This window comes from Falco peregrinus, chromosome 4, assembly GCF_023634155.1.
Source record: "Falco peregrinus isolate bFalPer1 chromosome 4, bFalPer1.pri, whole genome shotgun sequence".
NCBI lineage: Eukaryota > Metazoa > Chordata > Aves > Falconiformes > Falconidae > Falco > Falco peregrinus.
In genome coordinates, this window is record NC_073724.1 from 3,145,778 (window position 1) to 3,163,867 (window position 18,090).

General features: G+C 42.6%; 1 long non-coding RNA gene across 1 annotated transcript in view; it reads left to right on the plus strand.

Annotated features, from left to right (window-relative positions):
• The window catches only part of LOC114012194 (uncharacterized), a 48,676-nt gene extending 32,233 nt beyond the window's left edge, over positions 1-16,443 (plus strand). Inside the window, exons 6-8 of the long non-coding RNA XR_003554503.2 lie at positions 8,396-8,594; positions 14,341-14,388; positions 15,199-16,443. This is a non-coding gene — a long non-coding RNA (uncharacterized LOC114012194). The remainder of the gene's footprint in view (positions 1-8,395; positions 8,595-14,340; positions 14,389-15,198) is intronic.
• The last annotated feature ends 1,647 nt before the right edge of the window (positions 16,444-18,090 follow it).

An 18,090-nucleotide genomic window follows, 5' to 3' on the forward strand; every position in this document is an offset into this window, starting at 1 on the left:
TTGTTTCTGTTATTCAAAAGAAAATTCAAAGTAAAACGCTTAAATTAATGTTCACTGTTTATTTCTGCTTCATTATTTAAAGTGTTTATTCAGTACCACAATTTAGTCTTCACTGAGCTTGCAATGCATCTTGTATAGAATCGCCAGAACTATAATATAACATAAGCAAATCTAATGCTAAATGGTGCTTGTTAATGGTTGAAATTATAGTTTAGATCCTGAAAGTATAAAAGCATCATGAGATCCTTTGCACTTGGATATGGGTTTTGGAATTCATGTTAATGTTGATGAAATTTATGCTCAGGGATCTGGGAGAAAATATGCACCGTGAAAACGGGATGTCTCGTAGCTGTGCTTCACCACAATGCGTAGTGCTGAAACGATCCCCGCCTGTTGCAAGCCTCATTCAAGGCACAGTAATTATAGTAATTAATGGCATTGTAAAGCACTACTTATTTTTAGTAGGTGTAATTGCCAAGGATGATTCTTTTTAAAATGCTTTGAACTGCATTCTCTGTCAGTAAGCACAGAGGCTGTCAGATATTCTCTCCTAATTGAGAAAAACAAATCAGTCATCAAAGTCAAAATTCTTAGGAAAACTGGAGGCACAGTTCATGCTAAGAAGGGACTTGCTCACTCAGGAGTGACATTGATTGATTTTTAATGCGTCTGCTCGTGAAGTAAGATACTGTTTTAATACCTGAGCAAGGCTGTGACAAGCAATTGTGACAAGTGATGTACGGAGCTTCCCCCGTCACCCGGGTTCAGCTCAGATTGTGCTTGCAGGGGATAGCCTGAGCTTTCTAAAGATCAGTCCCTGACAGGCAAGGATCCTGTTTTCTTTGTGACAGGCTTGTTTGCTTCCTTCAGAAATGCACTGCAAGAAACTCTTACCATTTTTTTCTGCAGCTTAAATAGAATAAATACAAGAAGAACAAAGGAAATATCTAGGCATGAGAATGACTTTTGGTTGAACAAATTGGTTTCACCTCCGCAAAATCAAACAGAAGCATTGTGATTTTCTGTAGCATTTAAATGGCTAAGTAACACACAGCGGGGGAAAAAAAAGTAAAACCAGCTAAGTGAGGAATATATGAAATGATGACGGCAGGTATCCCAAACCCCAGGAGGCTTATGAGGAGAGAAGCAGTGAACAAATCGGAAAAACACAAAAAACCCCCTTTCCCACTGAGTTCCAAGACAGCTGATTTTGAAGGATAGAACAGAAGGTCAGGATGCCACAAAACATGATTTAGTAAAATAGTACAGGAGTTAAGTAAAGAAAGTAGCTATTAAAAAGGAATTAAACCCGAGAACAGTAGAATCCTAATGACACATACTCCTGGGGTGTGGATCCATCACGGTACTATCTCCATCAGTAGACCTGCCAGAGCTAGTGGGTGACAAGGTCAACAGTGTTTCATTGCGCCCAAATCCAGGGTGCAAACCACCCAAATGCAGCGTACCATTTCCTGACGTTTGAAGCCCATCATCTGTCGCAGGGTATCTACAGCATCGATACACGCTTTTACAGGTGCTGAGGGCTGAGTCACCAGAACCTTGCTGGCTCACAGGACACTAGCCCTGTGCCAGCTACCTGAAGACTCAGCTTTAAATAAGGGGGGGTTAGCTAAGAACCGAACGATTAAATTGCCATATATGACATAAAGGTAGTCACACCACAGTGGTTTTATACCAGAGTAATTCGTCTGACTTAGAGAAATGTCTCCTGGTTTTTCAAGTGACTATAACTCATCAAAAGAGGAGCTGCTGTGTGGTGGGGCAGAGAGCAGGCTGCAGACCATGGGCTGGTTTAAACTGGGAAAGTTTAAGGGCAGTGCAGAGCAGTCTTTGAGAAAGAAACCACACAAGTCACAGTGAATGGGCAGCAAGAGTTTTGTGGGAATAGGTATTTACCGCGTTTGACTCCTTCTTCTTTTGTTTCCTTTTTAAAAGGTTAAGCACAAAGTCTGGGCAAGTCTGCCTGGAGAGGATGGGGTGGGCTGTAGCATGGAGCAGATGAGAAGTGTCGGTGTTGGTGCTGTCAGGGAAGCCAGCCCGCCCTGGCTGCAGGGCTGCGGGGAAGGGCCATTTGCTGCGTGATACTCCATTTTGTTGCGTGAAGCTCCGATTGGCTGCGTAATGCTCCAATTTGTTGTGTAATGCTCCGATTTGCTGCGTAATGCTCTGATTTGTTGCGTGATGCTCCTATTTGCTGTGTGATGCTCCGATTTGTTGCGTGATGCTCCGATTTTCTGTGTGATGCTCCAATTTGCTGCATAATGCTCCGATTTGCTGTGTGATGCTCCAATTTGCTGCGTGATGCTCCGCAGGGAGCAGCCACCAGAGGAGGAGGGCTGTGCTGCAAATGAAGCCCCTGGGTTTGCTCAGCCAGCCACCTCCGACACTGTTCTCTGCAAGTTGTCCCAAACATCCATTGACACAGTGGCATGTATATCCAGCTAAGCTGGAGAGAGCCCGCAGTCAGTGGAGAATTCAAAGCATTTAGTTTCAGCATGCACCGAGTCCAAAGGTGCTTTTTTCATTGTCTGTTGGAGTTTGGGGGTTTTTTTTAGTTTTTTGGTTGTATGGGGGTATTGTGTATGTGTGTGTGTCTGTGGTTGTTGTTTCTCAGAGGAAAGAAATCTGTCTCAGCTCACACAGGTGTTATTATGTGGACAGAGTTAGCCTCAAAGCAGCCATGTAGGCTGACAGACTAGGAGCCCTTTTGTTGTTCTGCTCCGCTTCTGGTTTAATATCCACACCTCACGGAAACCCAGACACAAATAATGAGGAGGCGAATGGCAAACGCATTTGTGTCAATATTTCCATGTTCCGATGATTTCTTGAACAGGACTTTCCATGGCTGTGTTTGCAGATCAAATAAAACTGCAGGCAATAATGCAAGTATACTAATGTGCTAAAAGCGATGGTCAACAAGTAAGGGCTCAGCACGTGTGCATTTTAATGAGGTGTTAATTGAGAGTAGGGTGAAGGTAAAGGGGAAGCTCAGAGAGGTAGTTTGTTGGATTTATGGAAGCCAGAACCATCTAAATGCTGGGATGTCTAATACAGAATAAGGACAAGTTCAGTTCTAGTTTTTCCTACTTCAGGCTGTTACAGTTACATTGGTTGGAACATTTGTAATTGATTTACTAAGAGCTATCACTCCAAGTTCAAAAAAAACAGATGGGGAGTATTTAATTGCTGAAGCAGGGCCGCCCACATATTTACATATAGAAAACGAAGGAAGCAAAATATTCATGCTGACCATGTCCCATTCTTTAATCCTCCAGTTACACTGAAAGTTTGTCTGGTGCTTTGTTCCCAAATCACATCGCAAAACACTGAAGTCATTTTACAGCCTTTCCTTTTCCCCCTGAAGGAGTGTGGCAACACCATACTTCCATGTTTCAAGTGTTTCAACCAAGGAGAAAGTCATATGAAAGGCTCTCAAAAGTGCTACTTTATCTCTGTATTCACTGTTCAGGCTTGAAAGCAAACCCTTTTTTGGCTGCCTCACAGAATAAAACATTTAAAGACATGACTTTGATTTCCTACTTTAAATAGAAAACAAAAGCACCATTTTTAAGACGCTAAATCACTTTTTACTCTGATACTGCATTAGGCTCACTAGAGACTTGTGTCTGTCTCAATTTTCAAAGTACTGCGAGAGGTTTTAGCTTTGTAATTCCTCTTTGGCTGAATCCCTTATTCCCTGCTTTGAAATGTAGTAAAGCTGAAAAGTCAGTCCTGTGATAGCTGGGAATATTCTTGTGGGGTTTTTTCCTGCAAAACTAGCGTGCATGTAGCTAATGGGCGGGGTTTTGTGGTGCCCTTAATCTACATCTGTAAATTGAAATGAAGCACTGATTTTTTTGCAGGGGGGAGTTATTTTTTTCCGCAGTGTAAGTCTCTCCCACATCTGCTTGGTCAGGGATAAAACTGACCCGTAGGCTCCGGCTGGCAAAGGGCTGCAGGAATTGGGCGCTTGTATGACGAGCAGATGAAGAGGAATCCCTGAGTGGCAGAAAGCCAGCATCAGTATTTTACTTACACGATCTCCTGGGCGATAATACCCTGAAGAAGAAACAAATGTAGCTGGAATAAGCATAACAGCATTTGCTGAATTATTGCCAGCCCATACTAAGTAAAGCAACTCAAAACTTTTTTTATAGGAGACCCAAGGTCCCCTTCCACCTGGCTGTTACTGGGGGGGTGCAAGGTCCCGTGTGATGTTAGGATCAACTTTGTCCCTTTATTCTGTCCCAAGCATGAGCAGGTAGAAAACCAACAACACTTTCAGCCTGAACCAAAGTGTCACTGGAGGGGCTGCGCTTTGTGCAAGCTCATCCTGCAGGGCTGGCAGGCACCCAGGACCCGCAGCACTGATGGCCCAGGTGGCTACTGGGTGTGGGCTGGCTTGGTGACAGCGTGGCTCTCAAATGGGGCACCTGAGCCCCCCTCAGCCCCCCTCAGAGCCGTTCAGCTTGCCCTGCTCTGGGGCAACGCTCCCACACAGCACCACGGGGGTCGGTGACCGAGCATCCTGGTAACGCAAGGTCTGGGTTTCTCTTTTGTTCAGTCTGGATGAAATCAATGGCATTACTGAGAAATGTAATACGGTTCAAAAGTTGTTTACTCCAAAAGCCTGTGGAACTTAATAGAATAAAAAAAAATATTTTTTATGCATAACAGGCTTCGACCCACCTGTAGAATTCTCTGGCAAAAAAAGTTATTCCCCATTTCACCAGTTTCAGGAAGTTATTTTGAAGTTGCTATTTTCTACAAAAACTTGGAGCGCTTATTAATAACCACAAAGGTAACAATCAACAAATAGAATAGAATATGGGTAGATACACCAGCAGGAAAAAAACCCCAAGCAGAATGAGCAAAGGTTCATAACTCTTTTTCTCTCCCACATTACTCCTGCAGCTGCCTCACCTAGACCCGCCCCCTGCACTCTGCCTCTGGTCCGGGGGCATCCCAACTTACTGTGGTGTTAGCAGCTGGCCTGGAAGCAAACCATTCATTTCTTTAAACAGCCAATAGCTTATACTGTTAAAATGGCTTTTTTTTTATTTATTTATTTTTACTTACTTTCTGTAATCTGAAATTCCAGTATTAAAAATTTAGAAAACCTCAAGGTTCAACATAGTGGAATATAACTACAGGTGTGCTGGAGACTGGGCTTTTGACATCCATTTTGAATAAATTCCATTAACGTTTTCTAGGTTATACTCACCTACAACATGCAAAATCATGGTATGCCAGGATCTGCTCTGGGAAAGAAAGGGTTGGCCAATAATAGATTTCACTTTTTGAAAATGAGAAGAAAAAAAAATATTCATGAAACGTGGTACAATAATAATTACATGGAATTGGTGTGCAAATGATAATGTGTGATTGAATACCTCCTTTACTGGAGATTCTACTACTATGGTAACAGACAAAAAGCCTAATATATTCTGACTAATCAGGATTGATGTTAATTAAAGAAGAGTTCAAGATAATGACTTCTCATTACTATGTGATAGCTAGAAATAGATTGTTCTACCTCTAGGTAAAATAACCAATTAGATAACTTCTGTTTTTAAGGACTTCTTTTTTGAGAAGTCTTATCTCATCCTCTGTTCTTTTTCTGTTGTCAAAATATTAATATGTACATGTCTGATTTTTATCGCTGCTCATCTAGATGCACTTCTTTCAGTGGTTCTCAGACTGCATTATTCTTGCACTTCAATGGATTTATTTTTTCCTGTTGCTGTAAGGAAAGCACAGCTTATTGGTTAAAAAATAAACAAACACAGAGACACTAGGAATAAATCCTTGGGTTATACACTGGAAAATACAGATAATGTGAAGCAAAGGCAGAGTTGAATCCCTCACAGAAGTGGTAGAGATTCCTTCGGAAAAGGAAAAAACCCTTCAGTTTTGTCTTTCTAGTTATTTGACTGCCCTGATAGCAGAACTCAGGGATGGTAAAACCCCCATTTGGGAGGTGTTGCCCATTTCTGCAGATAGTAAAAAGCAAGAAGGCAAAAAGCCTCTGAAAAAGCATTGGCTTTCCAATCTTTTCCTAAAAGCACCATGAGCGGTGGTTTCAGCATCATCACTCACGTTTCTCATTGGTGAGGGCGTAAGGAAAGCAGGAGCCCCTCCAGAGCCTAGGTGCTGATGACCTGGCACCAGCAGAGCTCCTCGGCAAGGAAAGCAAAAGAGGCTTCGTTTCAGTGACTGGTTCCACCAGATTTCTTCTTTTTCCTGTTCTGCCTTTCTTGGACACTAGATTTTTTTAAAAAGTTCGAGAACCAAGGGCATTAAACAAGGTGGGCTGCATCATCATCAACCTATAATCATCCTGAACAGTCAAAGGACGCAGGCTGAAGTTCTGCCTTCCTCTGTGCCCCTCCCCAGGGCGACCCCAGCACTGCAGCAGCTGGTGCAAGGGCAGATCGGGAGTCACACTCGGTGGAATTAAGCTGTTGTAATTTTGAAAGAAACATTTAAAAATGATGGTTTGGTGATACTAAGCATTTAACAAATGCTTTCTGGAAGCGCGTACAGTCATTAGAGCTGTGCAGAACCAAATAAAACTGAAAACTTACTGGGCAGGAGGTTTCACTGAAAACCAGGCTTACAAATTGTTTGGAAAATCCGGTTCAAGACTTTAACAAGCAGGATGAGCTTTGAGAGAAAACGAGCTGAATTTTCAAAAAACATAGTGTTTCGGGGGGGTGGGGGGTGGGGGTGGGGGATAGTTGTAATTAAGCTACAAGAGCTTCCAGGACACTGCCTATTACTACACAGAATACATTGGCTTTGTTTAAGAATTCCTTTGAAACCAGAGATTTATTCAAACCCAGAAATACCAGGTGATGCTTAAGGTGCACAGATACATGTGAAATAAAGCAAGAGGTGGTCTGCTGCAGTGCACAAGGAAAACAAAACCTGTGATCACAACAAGAAGGCGATGGCATATGCAAATAGCAAAGGAAAAAGACTGATGAGTTTACCTGTTCCTGTTTGTGCTTACATAAAACTGTTCCTTACAGTATGTCCTTCACCGTTTTGTTTTGCCTTGCTGTAAATTCCACTAGAAAACTCCAATAAGCAGGACCTCATGAAGCCCATGCAATCTATTACAAATGGTTGGAGAGAAACTGGTTTAGAAACTATTAATTTGCTTAAGAATGAAATGGAGTGAAGCACCAAAACACTAATGGAAACGGAGTTTGTATTAAGTGTGGAAATGTAGCAATATGTCTTTGAATATAGTGTATAGATTAGAAACAGAAACGTTCTCAGACAAAAGGGAAAATATGTTTATGTTATCTGTAAGGATAGAATAAGGAACCATTTGCATCAAAGGAATTAATGAGTTCGCATTGTATCCCTGGATTCACTGTGTTCCATGATACAGCTGCTTCAAACTGAATAGCAAATGCACTGTTCCCTAAAAGCAGAATTTGTTGCCACCTGAAATAAATCTAAAATGTTGACTAACTACTGTCAACAGAAGGCCAGTGGCACACAGCTGAGACATTAATCACACACAAATTCTCCAGCCAGGTCTTTATAACGTTTTACAAAATTGGGCCAAGCTATAAAGGGATGAACAGGGCCCTTTCAAACTCACCTGTGTTGCTTTTTAATAAGGATGTCAGTGTAGACTCTTCTAAATTGGATGATGAGATAGCTCCTTGAGTTTTGCTACTTTAACTCATTTAAAGAAAGTAGAAACTAGTGTGTGGGAGACATCTGGTGACATATAGGGATTCCAAAAGCACTTGAGAAGCTTGAAAATAATTTAATTATCCTTGTATCACACTGGTTTTCCTCCTGAGCTCCTGGGAACTGTACAGTTACCATTGTGTTCATCCTAGAATATTTAAGGCCACTGCCTAGCAAACCCTTGGTTTACAGTGAGATTTCTGTTTTATCACATAAATTATTGCCATAGATTGAAGATCTAATGGAAGTCTTTTCAGCTTTCACCAAGTACCAAGGAACATGCGTCGTCTTTGATGAAGAAGGGGCAAGTATAAATGTTAGGTTACAGTCATTATCTGACTGGGAGAAAAATAATTAATGCCATATTCTGTACCAAGAGAGCTTCAGAACAAACAAAAAACAGTTGGCTTTAATGAAGAAGCTGAAGCAAGAGAAGGTTACTTAGCAAAAAGGTGAATTAAGGTGCTGTTGGAAATCTCATTAGTGAAAAACAGAGTCAGATGATGAAATAGAAATAACAGTCCACTAATAACTTTCTTAAGTTACTTAGGTGAAAGAGAAAATCATCTTCAGTGTATTTCTTTATGAAAGAACAGCTCAAGCAATATATCCCAATTTCAATACAGTCTGTTTTGTTCATAATACGCTTTTCTGATTCCAGATTAGGCTTTTCAGCAGACGAGCAATAAGCACCCTGCTGCTCCTGTGTTACCACTCCTGGCAAGACACAGAATGTCAATAAGGACACTGCCTCCGAAGTGCCGCAGCAAGGAAGGAACTACGGCTGCCTCGTGTGGAGTATGCTGAGTTAGAGCCGGTCCATCCCAGTAGCTGCTGACAATCCAAGCAACATGTTACTGGTAAGAAAATTAGGATAACCCAACTAAGCCATGATTTCCAAGGAGTTGCTTGCCATCAGATTGCGGCATGGGATTGTTCCTGGGTAAATGTCCTCAGTGATGTCTTCACACCCAGACTTGTTGTGTCATTCTGTCCAACCATGACAGTGAGTTTATTTTTCCAAAGCTTAAGAGCTTAGCAATTTCTTTTTACTTTTTATTCCCTCCCTCCATCTTTCCCTTTCTTCTTCCTGTCATTTTCAAGCACAAGGAATGATTCGTCTCCCTTCTTTCTTGTGACTTTCTACCTCAGGTGAACTAAGCAGAAATGGAACCATCATTTTTTGAAGAGAAGGGGTGTGATGGAGATTTGTGGGGTTGGTCTTTATCTTCAACATGCTCTTGTCTCAGTTGCAGTTTCCTAGAAGCCAGCGTATTCTTCACAACATTTTCACAGACATAGCTTTCAATTTCCCTTTTCACATTATTGATTCCAAGCATTTCTTGGATACATCTGTAGATGTTGAAAACACTGAAGTCAATAACAAGCTTGGGTAGTAGAGTGAACAGCGCTAGAAAGGACCGTAAACAAACTCTAACGCCGGTCTTACAAACCAAGAATAGAACACAGCAATAGCCCTCATCTCTATTTTATCTTTCCATGCAGCAAGAAAACTTAGCATATCTGAAAGCAGTTAATGAAAGCAGTATAAAACTAAATCTACTGTGGCTTGTGGCCAGCCAAATATGCAGTAATAAGCCTGTTAAAATCAACAAAAAGTACTTGGAATTGGCCAAGAAGCATGCTACTTTGGACGGACTGGAGGGTTGTATGTAGAAAAGGAATGAGACCAAAACATTGCATTACAGGAAAAATGTGATAGTGGAAAGAAAAGCAGTAGGGCTTCGGCTATGATTTTTAGCTATGTTCTTTAATGCAGCAATTAGAATGGGAGTCAGGAAATACCTCTGTAATCGCTGACATGATCTCAAGCAAAACGCTTGCCATCTGGAGTTTTGGTGTTCCTACCTGTAAAATCTGAGAAACACCTGGAAATTCACAAGGGAGAGGTGCTATATATAACATCGAGAATATGCTGTTCAGAAGGGCTCTGCCTATGGGCCGTATGTGATTCTTCACTCATTGGCCCAGGTCCTTCTGAAATTAAAGATTAAACTAAACCCAGCAGCTCAGATTTTAGTCCCTCGGAATTGTAAGGGTCAGGAAGCTTTGTATTTGAGCGTGCAACTGCATGTAGAGCTGGAGGGAACCTAAAGAAAAAATAAATCCTTTGAATTACCAAGTCAATAGAGATGTCACGTGCTGTGGTTTTGGCCTGCTTAGTTATGCGGGGTGCGCGGAGTCCTGTCTGCTGTCCTGGGAAAGAGCTGTCAGAATGAGTAGAAGATAGTCTACAATGCTGTATAATGGAAAGATTTGCCAAACTTGTCGTTATTTTTCCCCTTTCGTTTTGACCATCTTCAATAACTTGCAGTTTTCAGAGGACCAGGGAAGGCACTCTGAAATGTCGATACTGGTGTTTCTCTGTCCCAGCCTTGCCGTGCTGAGCAGGAGCAGCATCGCAGAGCGGTCTCTTGTGCTGAGTCGTGCTGCTGAGTCCCACCAATGTGCTGCAGTGAGGACAGTTTTCTGCCATTCATTCCCTAAGCCAGAAAGAAAAGAAAGTGATTCTGGCTGGTGCCAGAGTCCCATATGGAGAAAACTCTGTGGGAAATTTCTAAAGGGTGGTAAGGAAAAAACTTAGGATGAGCTGATGGGTTCACTGCTGTGGCTGAAGTTATAAAAAAAACCCCAGTCTTAGTCCCTGGGTGTACTTCGGGAATTCAGCCGTCCATTTATCCAGCTGAATTAAACTGCTGAAGCTCCACTGATTTCAGGAGAATTGATGAAGATGTGACAATTTGCCTTGGCTGATGAGATGGCCTGGGATACCGCTTTTGATGCCGAGAGGGAGCTCAGTCTGCTGAAAAAAGAGCTGTCAGCATGTCGTAGTGTTTGTAGGATTCGTTGCATAATGTCACTTCGAGAGACGGTAAGGGGAAAAGGAGCCACTGAAAAGCAGCGGCTGTGGGCAGCAGGCCAGAAGCAATCATTTCACTGCCGTATCCATTAAAAGAAAAAGGGGGGGGGGGGAGGGGGGGAACGAACATCTGCGGCAGCTAAATTGGTATAATAAAGTCAGCAGACGAAAGCAAAAAGATCAGAAGAAAAGAAACACAAAACATAGAAAAATGAAACTGGAGAAGTTTAAACGTGCTTTTTATTTCCAGAAGTTTGCAATGGAAGAGGAGGGAGGAAGATATTTTATTAAAAAAATATGAAGAGTCGAGACTGTTTCCTCCTCCTGTGAGGAAACTGCTGGCAGAAGGAAGCCAGAGCTGTAGCACAGAGTATTTCTCGACGCTCCCAGCCATGGGAGAGAGAGAAACCCTGTCACAAGAGAGACCAGGGCATGGCTGGGGCTGGAGAATCTCCAGCGAGGTGCCATGATTTCCACCAGTTCTGTTTCTTTTGCCTTTAGGGTGACACTTTTTAAAAATGAGCTTCCAACTACTTTTCGCGAACGACTTCATGGCACATTTCACAAACGTGTTGATCCTTGTGTCCTGGCAAAATTCCAGTTTGGATAATTGCATCTGCATTGGGTAATTACATCTGCATAAGCTTAGCTAGAGATGCCATCCAGAGCACAGGAAGGATCCTGCACACAAGCTGCTGGCCTCAACTTTGAAAAGAGAGCTTGAAGTTTGTGTGTTGTTAAATGGTCTCGCGATTTTTAACCCAAGGGTGGCAAAATCAGGGTGACCGTGTTGCTGTCGGCTTACCGTGTGCTAATTAATTGAAGTCTGCAGAGTGCTTTTACCCCCTTCAGCGTAAACAGGGCCACATACATGTATGCTGCTTCACAATGAAAAGAGTAGGGTGCATATACGAGGGAAAGTAAAAAAAAGCAAAGCAGGAAAGGGTAAAGCTATAGAAGAGAAAGAGAGAGGCTGAAAGAAAAATGGCAAAGAAAAACTCACTGCATGCATTGTGTCACATCCAAGCTTCTACAAGTAGCCTGTGATATTATTATTACAAGAAAATATAAAAAAATTGATGGAAGGCTTGCATAAAATTTATTTTTCCTATTTTATTTTAAGGCTATTAATATACTACTGTACATTGCACTTAAAATACAGAAGCAGAACTTTGCTAGCTATTGTTCAAATACATGTGATGCTTGCTGCCTGTCGTGAAGTTCCAGCGCGCATCCTTATACAAGGTGACATTTGAAGGCACAAGACCTCACTGAAGTTCAGTGCTGCTGACGCTGAGATTTTCTCAAAATACTTGTAAATATACTGGGTGTTTGTTGTATTCAAACATTTATTCATATTATTGTGGAGGAAATGCACATATTTATGAATCGTGGGGTCTGCTTATAAATATCTAATTGTATATTTACAACTGGCATCATCAATAGGAAAGATCCATGTTGGCCAGTGGAACTGGTGCTGCTCTGATCGCCATCAACTGAATTCATGGATCACTGACGTGCCGATGTCCAGTTCTGTTAGCCAAGGAAGCTTAGGGTACATAGAAAAAATTAATTCTGAAAGAAATTTGTTTAAAAAACAGTGTGTATTGTATAGGACACTTTTTGGGGCGGGCTGCCGAAGAACAGACTGGAAAGGGGATAACTTGCTAAAGTATGTTTTTGATACATGATTGTCGGTTTTTGTCAGATTGTCAGAACCAGGCAACTCCTCTTGTGATGAAATAAATCCAAATAACAAAAGCCTCCCGATATAAATAGACTATTTGCACTTAAATCATTTTTAGGTCTAGCCTACCTGGCTGTGTCTGGTTCCAGAAAATGGAATCAGCCACCCAGACTAGTGCCATGTTTTCTCTATGGTGGCTTTAGCCACAAATCTATCGTTTAAAAGAAGGAAGGGGCAGAACAACTCGTATTCCCACCCCACCCCACCCACCCACCCTTATTTATTGCTGTGCTATAAAATGTGATGGTTGTGGTTTTGTTTTCCATGAATTAGTCATATTCAGAGCATCCTGCTTTGCGGATCCTGTTGCATCACATTGCCCCGAAGCATCTTCTGGGTTAAGTCAGCATTGCCAAGACTGAGGAAGTCAGAGCTCTGTGTGGAACTCCTTCAGACCTTTGGATGCCATAAAATGCTGTCAGTCAGGATTGTATGCACTGGGAACATCAGGCACCTACATCCTTTTGAAGGTTTAGCATCTGGAATGTTTCTGATCCCAGCCTCATTAGTCAGCAGTCCATGCTATTGATCATAAATAGCAGAGATATAGAAAGGATCCTAACGCAATAGGCTGAGCAGTGTGTAATAAGGTCAGGCCTTTGGTACAGGATGCATAGTCATAGACCCAACTGCATTCTGCTGAACTGTAAATAATTCAGGAGTGCAGTCCCTCTGTTCAATAGGGAATGGTAAGTAGTCAGTTGCGAAGATAATTCACGTCTTAATGGGGCTCAGTCATGCTCTGGAGGTGCCTGTGGCCCTGGACAACAGAGGGTTCCTCTGGTGATTATATATTTAAAGCACTTCAGTTCAGCGAGTCTCTTAAGCCACAATTTTAAAGCCAGAAGGATGAATTCTGTCCAGCGGGTGGACCTCTGGTGCACAGTAAGCCACAGAATTTCACCAAGCGTCATCGCTTGTGCACCAAGCCTTCCGCCTGAACTGGAGCATATCTCTTAAAAAGATCAGCGGGAGAAACTGCCTGTTTAAAACCAGGATGTTTGGTTTTATTATTATAGTTACAGCATATTTCCTAAAATTGTTGGAATGCCAGATGCCACTTTGGTGAACTCCAGATGGCGGAACTTTAATCAGTAGTGAGATGTGATTTACTAGAAATGCTCCTTTACAGCAAAAGTAGGTCTTAGGCTTCTTCTTTCCTTAAGTTTTTTGCTTTGCTCTTCCGACTACGCTTTTAAAGTTACTTCGCTGTACAAATTTACAGTAAGTATCACTATTGTAAAAAAGTACCACAGACCTAAATATTGTTTGCGATGCAGGATGAGAAGCAGTACAATTCTTTATTATAAGGGCTACCTAAGAATCTAGAACATCAGACTATCTTTTTTTTTTTTTTTTTTTTTTTCAGGCTGAAAGCCGACTTTTGTTTAGTGTTCACAGTATGCCTTAAAGTACTTTCCTCCACTTCTCAACCTCAGGGTATTTTTTCATATGGTAACAGCATGCATAGTTTTAAATATTTGCATAAGGACCAGGTTCTCTGGTCTGCTTTGTTTTGTGCTGCCTGCAGCTTCCCAGCTGGGGTTTCTCCGTTGATGAGAGAGCATAAAATCAAAGATAGCACTCTTCTTCTTTCCCCTTTCCAGCCCACTCGCAGAGGCAAAGCAGTGGGCAGCAGCCAGAACATGATGCACTGCTATACCCATCTGTCCTGTATTCTCTCTGATCACATCTATCATCTTTATTCAAGGAGACGGATCTGCTGGAAGGAACCCGAAAGATCTGACTGCATCTTTCTATTGTGGAAGACTTTTATACTTTTCCTTTCAGCTAGAAATGCAACCCAATAATAATGTGTCCTATTTCCTCTTATGGGCCTCAGGAATTACATGATGCTGCAGTGTCGTAGAGAAAGAGTGGAAGGGAGCAGCAAGCTGATGTGATTCCCCAATTACGCCTCCATAGAGCTTATATGTTTAACCACCATTGCTCTTTTTTTTTTTTTTCTTTTTTTTAGACTCATAAGTCTGTGTGAACATCGTTCAGAAGGTGCAAGACATTACTGGTGAGAATTTTAACTATTATAACCTGTTAAGATAGCTAGAAATAATCTGGGGATGGGGGGGTCATTTACACCAAGAAGTTATATTTTCCAGCTCATAATAGCACAAATATGAAGAGCCAAAGCCAACCTTACAGCATGTATAACTTTGAGTGCCCTGGAGTTCCTCCCACCATGAATTCTGGGGTGCAAACTCTTGCTTTCGTGGGCTGCATCTGCCGTGTGGTGCTGGGTTTAACATGGCTCGTGCAGCTTCCATGTCCACTGAGCAGTGGCCGTGTGGGCTGATGCAAAGCCCAGGCGCCCACATACCTGTCCTGTTCTTCAGGTGGATCCTTAGCTCTGTGCTGCCATAGTTGCCCAGGGTATCAGCAACAACAGCTTTAATGCAGAATTTAATTAAGTTTATATTATTAAATCATTTAAATTATTTTTTAAAATAAATTAAAGAGATTTAATGCAGAAGAGGCCACGGAACAATTGACTATCAGAAGTAGCTGTAGTAACAGCTGCAAATGTCTGACATAGATTTACGGAGGGACTCGCGGGGCGTTACGCCAGCGACCTGCTGCCCTGCCAGCCTTATTCCCCCTCTGGGCACTCTGAAGCTGTGTCCACACCTGACGGCAGACCCCTAAAAACGCCAGCTAGGTCAGAAATAGGGGTGAGGTCAACTCTACAGATGGGTTAAAGGCAACTGATCTCCCCATTTCTGCCTCTCTTCATTTCTCTCGGATAAATAAATCCTGTTACAGCGAGAAATTCAGCGTATTGATTTGGTCTTACCTAATATTTGTTCTCCCTAACCCTCAGTTACAGGGGTCAATGAACAGAACATATGTTGAAAGAAGAAGCAGAAGAGCCCTGAATGGTCAGGTCGGATGATCACCATTCGGACTGAACTCTCTGAGCCTCTGCCTCTCTACTGACATCATATGGCATCTTTCATCCCCAAATATCTCATTGCTGAATGCCTTGTAAAACTTGACCTGCCTTTCGACAAATGACTTCATGCCGTGCTGAAACACAGCTCCTCCAGGACTGCAAAGTGCTGCCCACTGAGGAGCGCGTTGCAGCATGAACGAAGATCAGATGAATCCTGCGTTGTCCGACATGTTCCAGGAGACATTTGGGTCAAGATTTTGGGGCTGAACCTCCATTCAAGCCACAAGGTTGATTGTATAGTTAAGGACAAGAGGTATTCATGAGATCAGTTTTACACCTCCCCTGAAGCGTGCCATCACTCCCATCCTTTCTCAGGGTATGGAAATATAGAATCATAGAATCATTTAGGTTGGAAAAGACCTTCGAGATCATCAAGTCCAACTGTTAACCTAGGACTGCCAAGTCCACCATTAAACCACGTCCCTAAGCACCGCATCTACGCAGGGTGTAATGAGGTTGTTAGTTCAGTATCACTAATAACAGCTGATCATGTAATTCTGCCAGGACCTGCAACTTTGTAGGTTTATCTCGGAAGTTACTGATTCTAACGCTAGTCCTTCCCCCAGCTGCCTTTTGCAAATCGATAAAATCTCAGCTTTCAGTAACAATATGGTAAAAGTGCACTTTCTTTGTGCTGTGTATCTTCTGCTGCTACACCAGTAACCAACCATTTGTCATATAATCAGATCCTTGCTGAACTATATGCCATCTGTGATCAAATGAACGATGAATAAATTCAGACTGCAATTTTAGCTAGCCTATTTTTTGTTCATATTTCGTTCTTAGTAGATTTGAGTCTTTTTGACCTTGTGAAAAATGGCTGCGTTGGAACTAAAAATGTGTTTTATTTCTAGATAATGGACTATGCCAACTTCCATTTCTTTTGGAATTCAATAGAAACTGTTTGGTATATCAGAACATTTTCTACATCCTTATTTACTTTTTCTTCCTTTCAGACTATGCTCTTTGATATAGCTAAAACTCCAATCTTTGCTCATATCTCCTGGCTCCAGCAATTCTTTTTTGATTTCCATTGTTTTCCGTGTGGCAGGAACTCTTGCTGTCATTTAGTTTTCCACTCGTGTAGCTATGAGCTAACAAATTACACCAATTTCTTGAGGCCTTCCGAGCTAAGTGAATTTGGCTCAATCTTTCTCAGCTATCAGCCCTTCCATTATTGTTAGGGAATGCTTCAGTGATATTTATTTGTCATTCTGGTAATGCAAGTTCTTTTGCTTTGATGCTGAGACTCTGAAACCTGGATGCCTGACAACATAGCACTTCCTCCAGAAAGAGTCTAATTAGAATGTGCTAATGCAATGACCCTTGGTCACTTGCAGCCCCTGAAGACATCTTCTACGGATATCTGGTTTTGTTGCATGTCAGCTTTCAGCAAACCAAAAAAGGGTTGGATTTCCTTACAACACTGTGCAAGGGGTGGTGTGGGCCTTTACGCAAGGCAAGAACCATCCCTTCCAAAGCTGCTTGGAAACAGTGCGCTCTCCGCGGCCCTTGGGAAAGATGCAGGCTGCTCCTACCCCATGATGTGGCCGCTGAGCTTTGTGCAGCTGCTTATCAGGCATTTTCTGCAGCTTTTTTAATGATCTGATTTGCATGTTTACCTATATTGTGTGCACAGCCATAAACATTGGTTTTGCTAAACAGTGTTTTGGCAGAAGTGAACGGCATCAGATGGAGACTCGAAATGCTCGACAGAAATCCCTGGGGCAGAAACAGCAGATGTGGGGAGGCAGAAATTGCAGCAAGCCTCATAAGGAGACTGGGCAAGGACCTTTGGGAAGACCTGCATCAGCCAGGGGAGCCTGAGATGGATACAGTTGCTTAGCAGAGGGGAACCCCCCCGCCAGCTTCATGCAGGTTGTCATTAGCTTCTGTAACTCTTGGCTTTTCTGTCGGGTCCCGTCATCCCATTCTGTTGCCTTCCTAGCCCCTCAACTGTGTCTGTTTTTCTCTAGCTCTTCTCATTTACTTCCCATTAATATTTTCATTTCAGTTTTGCCTCAGCACAGGATCTCACCAGACTTCCCCTTTCCACCTCTGCTTCTCCCCGTTGCTGCTGTTTCTCCCACTTTCTTTTTTGCATGGCTCCTGTTCTTTCCTCTCAGTTCCTCACCACAGGTTTTGCCCTGCTAATGTGTGGTGGTGACACTGTAACGCTGTTCCTGTCTCAACCTGTCTCACAGAGGGAAGAAACGTCTTTATATGACTCGAGCTGCCAGGAGACCCATGGGAATCCAAAGGACTGTTTAGGGCAATCCGTAGACTTTGCGCTTCATGAAGGTGAGCCTTCATGTGCCTCAGAGCCCTCTGGTGCCTGATTTGAACTTCCAAATATGCCCACTTGCTGGAAGCCCAGTCAGATAGAGAGTACGTATAGACTCGTTAAGAGGTGCCAGAGGGAGAGCAGGAGGAGTGAGCATCCGCCTGAGTGCCACACGGAGTGCATGACGACTGCCAGGTCTTCGTTAGGCTTTGAACATAGAGCTTCAGGTAGCTGTAGCTTGGGTCACACTTCCAGTGAATATTCTTCATTGGTAGCAGGGGACAGACAGCTCCATCAGAGGTGTAGCACACCAGAGATGTGGACGTGATGGAACCTGTCATGCTAAAGCAATTCTGTGACACAAAATAGCAGAACAGGTGCTATACCATTCCCCTCCCTCTTAAGCACAGAGGGGAGAACATCTTCATATGACTCGAGCTGCCAGGAGACCATGGGAATCTAAAGGACTCTTTAGG